This window comes from Rhinoraja longicauda, chromosome 2, assembly GCF_053455715.1.
Source record: "Rhinoraja longicauda isolate Sanriku21f chromosome 2, sRhiLon1.1, whole genome shotgun sequence".
Lineage (NCBI taxonomy): Eukaryota > Metazoa > Chordata > Chondrichthyes > Rajiformes > Arhynchobatidae > Rhinoraja > Rhinoraja longicauda.
The window spans coordinates 37,980,635-37,988,740 of record NC_135954.1 but is presented as its reverse complement, the minus strand read 5'-3'; positions in this window follow the sequence as shown (position 1 = coordinate 37,988,740).

The following is an 8,106-nucleotide window of genomic DNA, read 5'->3' as shown; positions in this document are numbered from 1 at the left end:
GGGTGCCAGGGGTTATGGGGAGAAGGCAGGAGAATGGGATTAGGAGGGAGAGATAGATCAGCCATGATTGAATGGCATAGACTTGATGGGCCGATTGACCTAATTCTGCTCCTATCACTTATGACCTTATGTTGATCTTAAAATATCTACCTGCTTTTTTTTCTCTGTTCTCTTATACATGGCATAATTGCAACTGCCGTTTACTTTGCCCAAGCTCTGTAGAAAAACATTTAGCCAGAATTTATTGAATAATGACAAGATACATGAATTGCGGCCGAATTCAAAAGTACAACGATGGCTATCAACAAACGTATCCGGTTGTATCGCAATCAGAAGCCCTGGATGACAAAGGATGTCAGGTCTCTCCTCAAGGACTGTAACACCGCCTTCAGGTCTAGTGATAGAGCTCCATACAGTGCTGCTAGAACCAACCTGAAGAGAGGCATCAAGGATGCCAAAGCATCCTACAAGAGGAAGATTGAGGACCACTTTACCAACAATGACCCACGGCGGGTATGGCAAGGCATCCAGCACATCACCAACAACAAGACCAGCAACCGCACGACTGCCGACAGCGATGCCTCGCTGGCAGAGGAACTTAACTGTTTCTTTGCTCGTTTCGAGGTGAAAGCTGCAGTGGCAGACATAACACCCTCTCCAGCACCTGACAGCAACACCTTCACTGTGCAGGAGTATGATGTTAAGCGCGTGCTCAGAGCAGTGAATCCCAGGAAAGCTGCAGGCCCCGATGGTGTGACGGGCAGAGTGCTGAGGGAATGTGCAGACCAATTATCTGAGGTCTTCACAAAAATCTTCAACCTGTCCCTTTTAAAATCCACCATCCCTCCCTGCCTGAAGTCCGCCACAATCATCCCACTGCCGAAAAAGTCTGTCATCAGCGGCCTTAACGACTACCGTCCGGTAGCACTCACACCGGTCATCACAAAGTGCTTCGAGAGATTGGTCCTGCAGCACATCAAAGCCAGCCTCCCACCCACCTTCGACCCATACCAGTTTGCCTACAGAGCAAATAGGTCTACAGGGGATGCCATCGACACTGCTCTTCACACTGCACTGACCCACCTTGAACACCAGGGGAGCTATGTGAGGATGCTCTTCCTCGACTTCAGCTCTGCCTTTAACACGGTCATCCCGAGCAGACTGGTCACCAAACTTTCTGACCTTGGATTTTCCCAAACCATCTGCCAATGGATCAAGGACTTCCTGACCAACCACCCCCAGACCGTCAAAATAGGCCCTCACCTCTCCTCCACCATTACACTGAGCACCGGCTCACCACAGGGCTGTGTGTTGAACCCCATCCTTTACTCCCTCTACACTCACGACTGCGCCCCCACCCATCCCACCAACACCATCATCAAGTTCGCGGATGACACGACTGTGGTTGGACTCATCTCAGGAGGAGATGAGACAGCCTACAGGGATGAAATCCAAAGGCTGGCAGCATGGTGTTCAGTGAACAATCTTGTCCTGAACTCCTCCAAAACAAAGGAACTCATAATAGACTTCAGGAAAACCAGTGCAGAATACGACCCACTCTACATCAATGGGGTCTGTGTGGAAAGGGTACCCGCTTTCAGGTTCCTGGGTACGCACATCGCAGAGGATCTTACCTGGTCTACCAACACCATCACCACAGTGAAGAAGGCACAGCAGAGACTCCACTTCCTGAGGATCCTCAGGAAAACCAACCTGCAGGAGAAGCTCATGATGTCATTCTATCGCTGCTCCATCGAGAGTGTGTTGGCATACTGTATAACCACATGGTATGCCAGCTGCTCAGAAAAGGACAGGAAGGCCCTTCAGAGGGTCATCACGATGGCCCAGAAGATTATCGGCTGCTCACTGCCCTCCCTGGAGCACCTGTTCAGCCTACGCTGCCTCAGTAGAGCAGGCAAAATAATAAAAGATCCATCCCACCCCGGCCACCGTCTGTTTGTTCATCTGCCCTCTGGTCGACGTTTCAGGTCGATCAAATCCCGAACAAACAGACTTAAGAACAGTTTTTACCCCAGGGCCATACGAGAACTGAACACTACCTTCTGCACTAGGCAACACTGTTAAAACTTTTGTACTTAATATAATTGTATTTATTTGTTTTTGCATTTATTGCATATATGTTTTTACGCACCGTCAGGATTGGCTATTTTTTAATTTCGTTGTACTCATTGCAATGACAATAAATGAATATTATTATTATTATTATTATTATTATTTAAGAGTTCCTAGGTTGTGAAAGGTGTTATATAAATGCAGGTCCCTTACTTTATCCCACTGGGTCAGGAGATGCACCAAATGTACAAGCTGATACAAAATAATTTGTGACAGGCCTGGAATAAAAGGTGCGATTTTACTGATTGATTCACTAACAAGACAGTGGCTGAACACATCCAGTTTGCTGTTGGGAAAAATACATTCACAATTCACGGGGATCTTATCGAAACGTATAAGATTATTAAGGGTTGGACACGTTAGAGGCAGGAAACATGTTCCCAATGTTGGGGGAGTCCAGAACAAGGGCACACAGTTTAAGAATAAGGGGTAGGCCATTTAGAACTGAGATGAGGAAAAACATTTTCAGTCAGAGAGTTGTGAATCTGTGGAATTCTCTGCCTCAGAAGGCAGTGGAGGCCAATTCTCTGAATGCATTCAATAAAGAGCTAGATAGAGCTCTTAATGATAGCGGAGTCAGGGGGTATGGGGAGAAGGCAGGAACGGGATACTGATTGAGAATGATCAGCCATGATCACATTGAATGGTGGTGCTGGCTCGAAGGGCCGAATGACCTCCTCCTGCACCTATTGTCTATTTACTAAATGGGCAGCTGTGCTGCACGCAACAAATGGATAGCATATCTGATCTCAGCTGAATGTGTCAATCTGAGCCAAATGATAGAAAAGCTGAGTACAAATGAACTCAGTGACCTAGGAGCAGGATGAGATAAAAATCAAGAGTGTTCCCAATCCCCATTACTGTTCAGTTTCTCCTGTTCAATGTATTGGTACATGGACACAGACACAGGCAGATCAGAATGTTAAGGTCATCAACCTGAAATATTAATCAATTCTTTCCTCACAGACACTGCCTAATCTGATGGATATTTCCAGCATTCCTTTTTTAATATTATATTTTGCTTTTGCACATACTTGTAGTTACACACAGCGGTCCCCAACTTCAAAAGGCATACTGCCTCTCAGCTCCAAAATTTGTACATCATTAGCAACCCGTTGGACTACATTCTGGACAGTATCAATCAAAAATAGAACAACACTTGTAAAATTTGGAAAGGTTTTGTCCTGGAATTTTTCCTCAATATAAAAGTTCTAATATTAATATCATGCTACTCGCCTACAGAATTCAATATGGTTAATCTATAAAAGGTACTTATGCAGCACAACGTGATGTCTCCATTACTCCCATGCTGAACAAAACCCTATTATCTACCTCAGAGGGTTAAATAACATCTCCCTTGAAGTTTACTAGATTATGCCTCAATTACTTTACAATTTCTTTTGTATGACTTTTAAGTTCATGCATTTTGTCAATCATCCTGATTCATTAGTCATGTTTCTAAGTAGCTATAATAATTCAGGGGTCAAGGAGAGGGAATGGAGGTCAATTTAAAACACTGGGTCCCATTCACAGCAAATCAATAAGATCCAAAGTTTTAAAAGATCTGTCACTAATTGACAGGTTGTAATTCAAAACCATTGGAAATCAAATAGTTTCTGGCTTCATATTCCCTAGTAATATGTCACCTGTGATGTAAACCATGCACTACTATTCCAGATTTGATCCTTGGCCCGTGCTGAACTAGTTGATGTTAACAGCGATCGATGCTTTGTTTCCACGGTTGCTCACGTTTTCTCTGGGCAAGGATGGAGCCAGCAGTCAGAATTCTCCCTCTGCTACTGGGCCAGGACCTGCCATCTGGTAATTCTGGCAAATATCACAGGGGGGCAAAGGGAGGTTGGTCTTTGTGCAAAATGAAATCAAACAGCAAAGGTAATCAATGTCAAAATAACACTCTTTCTGCTCCCTGATAATTTTCTCTTTAATTTGATCTGATTTTATGACGTTACTATGCTGTTAAATCACACAAAGCCAAGCTGCATCTTTTAATGACTCCACTTCGGGCTGATGTGCTTTAAATACCGTATTAGTCCCAGTCATGGAAGTGAACACATGCACACCAACTGTGAGAACTCCTTGTAATCAGATATTATCCACAGTTAATGCTGTGAACTGTGAGGTGCTGAGGGTGGGGGTCGGGGGTCGGAGGTCGGGGGGGGGGGAATCGTGCTTGGAGACCTATGGCAATCATAATAAACCAAAACATCAGAAAGAAAATAAGAATTTTCTGAACATGATTCAATGTTGTTCACATTCCGTTAGATTTGAAGGGATAGGACACACTTCTCATTTAATAATAGAGCAATATCAAGTTAAAAAGGTCACATAAGAAGCTTTCTGATTCATCATAGGATGTAACAGCGAAGTTATATTTAGTCAAGAAACAGCAGTTAATGCTGTTGCCTCATAGCTTCAGTAATACTAACCTCCAGTGCTGCCCTTGTGAAGTTTGCACAACCTTTCTGTGAACTTGTAAGTTTTTTCACTTTGCTCTGCGTTTCTCTCACATCCCGAAGGCATGCTGCAGATTAATTTTTTACGGCAAATTTTCCCTGGTGTTGGATTGCAGCACAATGCAACACAATGGAATTGATTACAGGGAAACAACCAAGACAAGCCAGCAAAGGTCTGATGGGCTGAGTGGCTGCCTATGTGGTAATATGTGTGGGATCAGCTGATTGCTGCATGTCATATAGGGGCTTCACATGCAAGAAAAATTAGGTTTTAGAAAAGATACTATACTTGCCCCATCGATGATTCTTGGTAGAAGGAAGTCAGGACAAGTAAAAGCGTGAAATATACGATACAATAGAACTTTATTTAACCCAGGAGGGAAATTGTTCTGCCAACAGTCATAAAACACAAGATATATGAAACAAGAAATTAAAGTGATGATTGGAAACTCCAGGATTGGGGATGTGCAAAGATTGGGTGGTGGTGGGGGGGGGGGAGTCAGTCTCAGTCTACCCCACGACAGAAGGGGGAGGAGTTGTACAGTTTGATAGCCACAGGGAAAAAGGATCTCATGTGGCGTTCTGTGCTGCATCTTGGTGGAACCAGCCTGTTGCTGAAGGTGCTTCTCAGGTTGACCAGTGTGTCATGGAGCGGGTGAGCTGCATTGTCCAAGATGCTCCGCAGTTTGAGGAGCATCCTCCTCTCCAAGACTACCTCCAATCAATCCAACTCCACCCCCCCCCCCCCCCCCCCCCCCCCACCCCAGATGGAGCCAGCCTTCCTGATGAGCTTGTTATGCCATATACTATATGAAAGGAAGTAAGGATGGAAATTACTTTCTGTGGCCAGTGTTTCTAGGAAATGATGATATTGTAGCACTGTTCAAAGGGACAAGGTTAAAATGAAAACGACAAACTAAACAACTTGTCATTTCAGGTGCAATAAACCAAAACAAGACAAATTGGTTTTCGGTAGAGTAGGGGGTAATAAATAATAGCATGCATGGATTGATTGAAGGCAAATCATATTTGACTGATGACTGAGTTTGCCAATGAAAGGATATAAAGTTAAAGCATTTTAATTAGTATGGTTGGTCTGTAAATGAACTTCAAATAGTTTTCAACAAAGTGCCACAAATTAGACTTATTATCTTTGAAGGCAACAGAATAAATTTGAGTAAGAAGTAATTGCAGATGCTGGTTTAAACCGAAGATAGACACAAAAAGCTGGAGTAACTCACCGGGACAGGCAGCATCTCTGGAGAGAAGGAATGGGTGACATTTCGGGTCGAGACCCTTCTTCAGACTCAAAACATTCCACATTCCTTCTGTCGCTCTGAGTTACTCCTGCTTTTTGTGTCTATCTTCAGAAAAAATGTGAGGCACCTTTTTTTAGAAGGATATGGGATCCTGGGCAATACTGTTTTCTTATAGTTTCCATATCAATGCTATTACTTCTGAAATATATCACAAAGTGCTTTACCACCTATAAGATAGTTATTTGAAATGTAGTCACTGGTTTCGAGGGAAACACAGCATCCACTTTACAGATACAAAATAGTGATGTGATAAGGGGCAGAAAATCTGGTATCCTAACCTTGTTATCTCAGATTTCAACATTCACTTCACCTTCCTCCCCCTTCCCCAGTTAGATAGAGCTCTAGGGGCTAGTGGAATCAAGGGATATGGGGAGAAGACAGGCACAGGTTACTGATTGTGGATGATCAACCATAATCACAATGAATGGTGGTGCTGGCTCAAAGGGCCAAATGGCCTCCCTCCTACACCTATGTTCTGTTTCCATGTATTCTAGCACTGAGGGCAATTTACATTATTCAATCAAACAATCAAACTACACGTGTGTGATATGGGGGGAAGCTGCCCCCATGTGGTCATAGGGAGAATGTGCAAACTCCACACAAACAGCACCAGAGGTCAGGATTGCACCTGAGTCACTGGAGCTATGAGGTTGTGACTTGTACTAGGTGTCCCACAGTGGTTATGGTGGCTTTTAGATTGAGAAAACATTTGACCAGGTTTGTTAACTGAACTTTCTCGCCCAAGAATGTGGGAGTGATTGAAACAATGGTACTGATGTGTTGAAGGAGAGTCTGGACAAGGTGGTGAAGGGTTCACTGATGTGGGGAAAGATGAGTGTGGATGATTGCATAACCTGGTTAGGCTAACCGGCCTCTTTCTGTGACTTATATCCTATGTATTCCCATAGAACAGTGATGGGATCATATCATATCATATATATACAGCTGGAAACAGGCCTTTTCAGCCCTCCAAGTCCGTGCCGCCCAGTGATCCCCGCACATTAACACTATCCTACACCCACTAGGGACAATTTTTACATTTACCCAGCCAATTAACCTACATACCTGTACGTCTTTGGAGTGTGGGAGGAAACCGAAGATCTCGGAGAAAACCCACGCAGGTCACGGGATCTTTTAAGTCCACTCAGGAGGCAGCAATGGTTAACATTCCAGCCAGACTAGGGTGTAAAAGAAATAAGTTATGCTGAACCTTTAGAGGTTAGACCTCAATTGAATATGATATTCTTTTCTGGGAACCTCTTTAGGAAGGGTGGCAAGATGAAGGTGAATATTGATAGAAATGTACTTGGAATGAGCGATGGGGAGATTGTAAAAGCCGATTGTTTGGAAGGACGTGTGTTGGACCTGCAACCTGAATCTGGCTTTGATGTGGGGCCCAGTCACACCCTTAATTACAACTCAGATCGCATCAGCACATAAACAAAATCTCAAGCGAATCTCTTGAACAAGTTGATTCATTTGCGACTCATGTGTACGCTGGAGAGCATTCCTGAGTGAGAGAGAGCTGAACAATATTCCACTATTCCAAAAATCTTCTAGTCGTTTAAGGTATTTGCCTTGCAACAGTTACACATCTTTTCTACAGTTTCACAATAAATCATGAAGTTCGAGTTCTTCTTAACTTGGGATTATGTAGGATGTTGGGATTATGTAGGGATTATGATTGTGTAGGAAGGAACTGCAGGTGCTGGTTTACACCAAGTGAGGCCCAACGCAAATTGGAGGAACAGCACATCATATTTTGCTTGGACAGCTTACAATCCAGTAGTATAAATAGATGGTGCCTGACCTGCTGAGTTACTCCAGCATTTTGTGAATAAATACCTTCGATTTGTACCAGCATCTGCAGTTATCTTCTTATAGTATAAATATTGATTTCTCTAACTTCAAGTAACTCTTGCTTTCCCTCTCTCTCCATCCCTCCCCAAAGTTCTCTGACTAGTTTCACTGTCCTCCTGATTAAACTTTACTGATTGTATGCCTCGTTGTCATCTTCCCCATAGCTAACAATGAACCATTCTACGTTTCCTTATCATCAACGGCTTTGATCGTTTTCATACTTTACCCTTCCATATCGCTAGATTCCCTCTCCCCTGGCTCACAGTCTGAAGAAGGGTCTCGACCTGAAACATCACCCACTCCTTCTCTCCAGAGCTGCT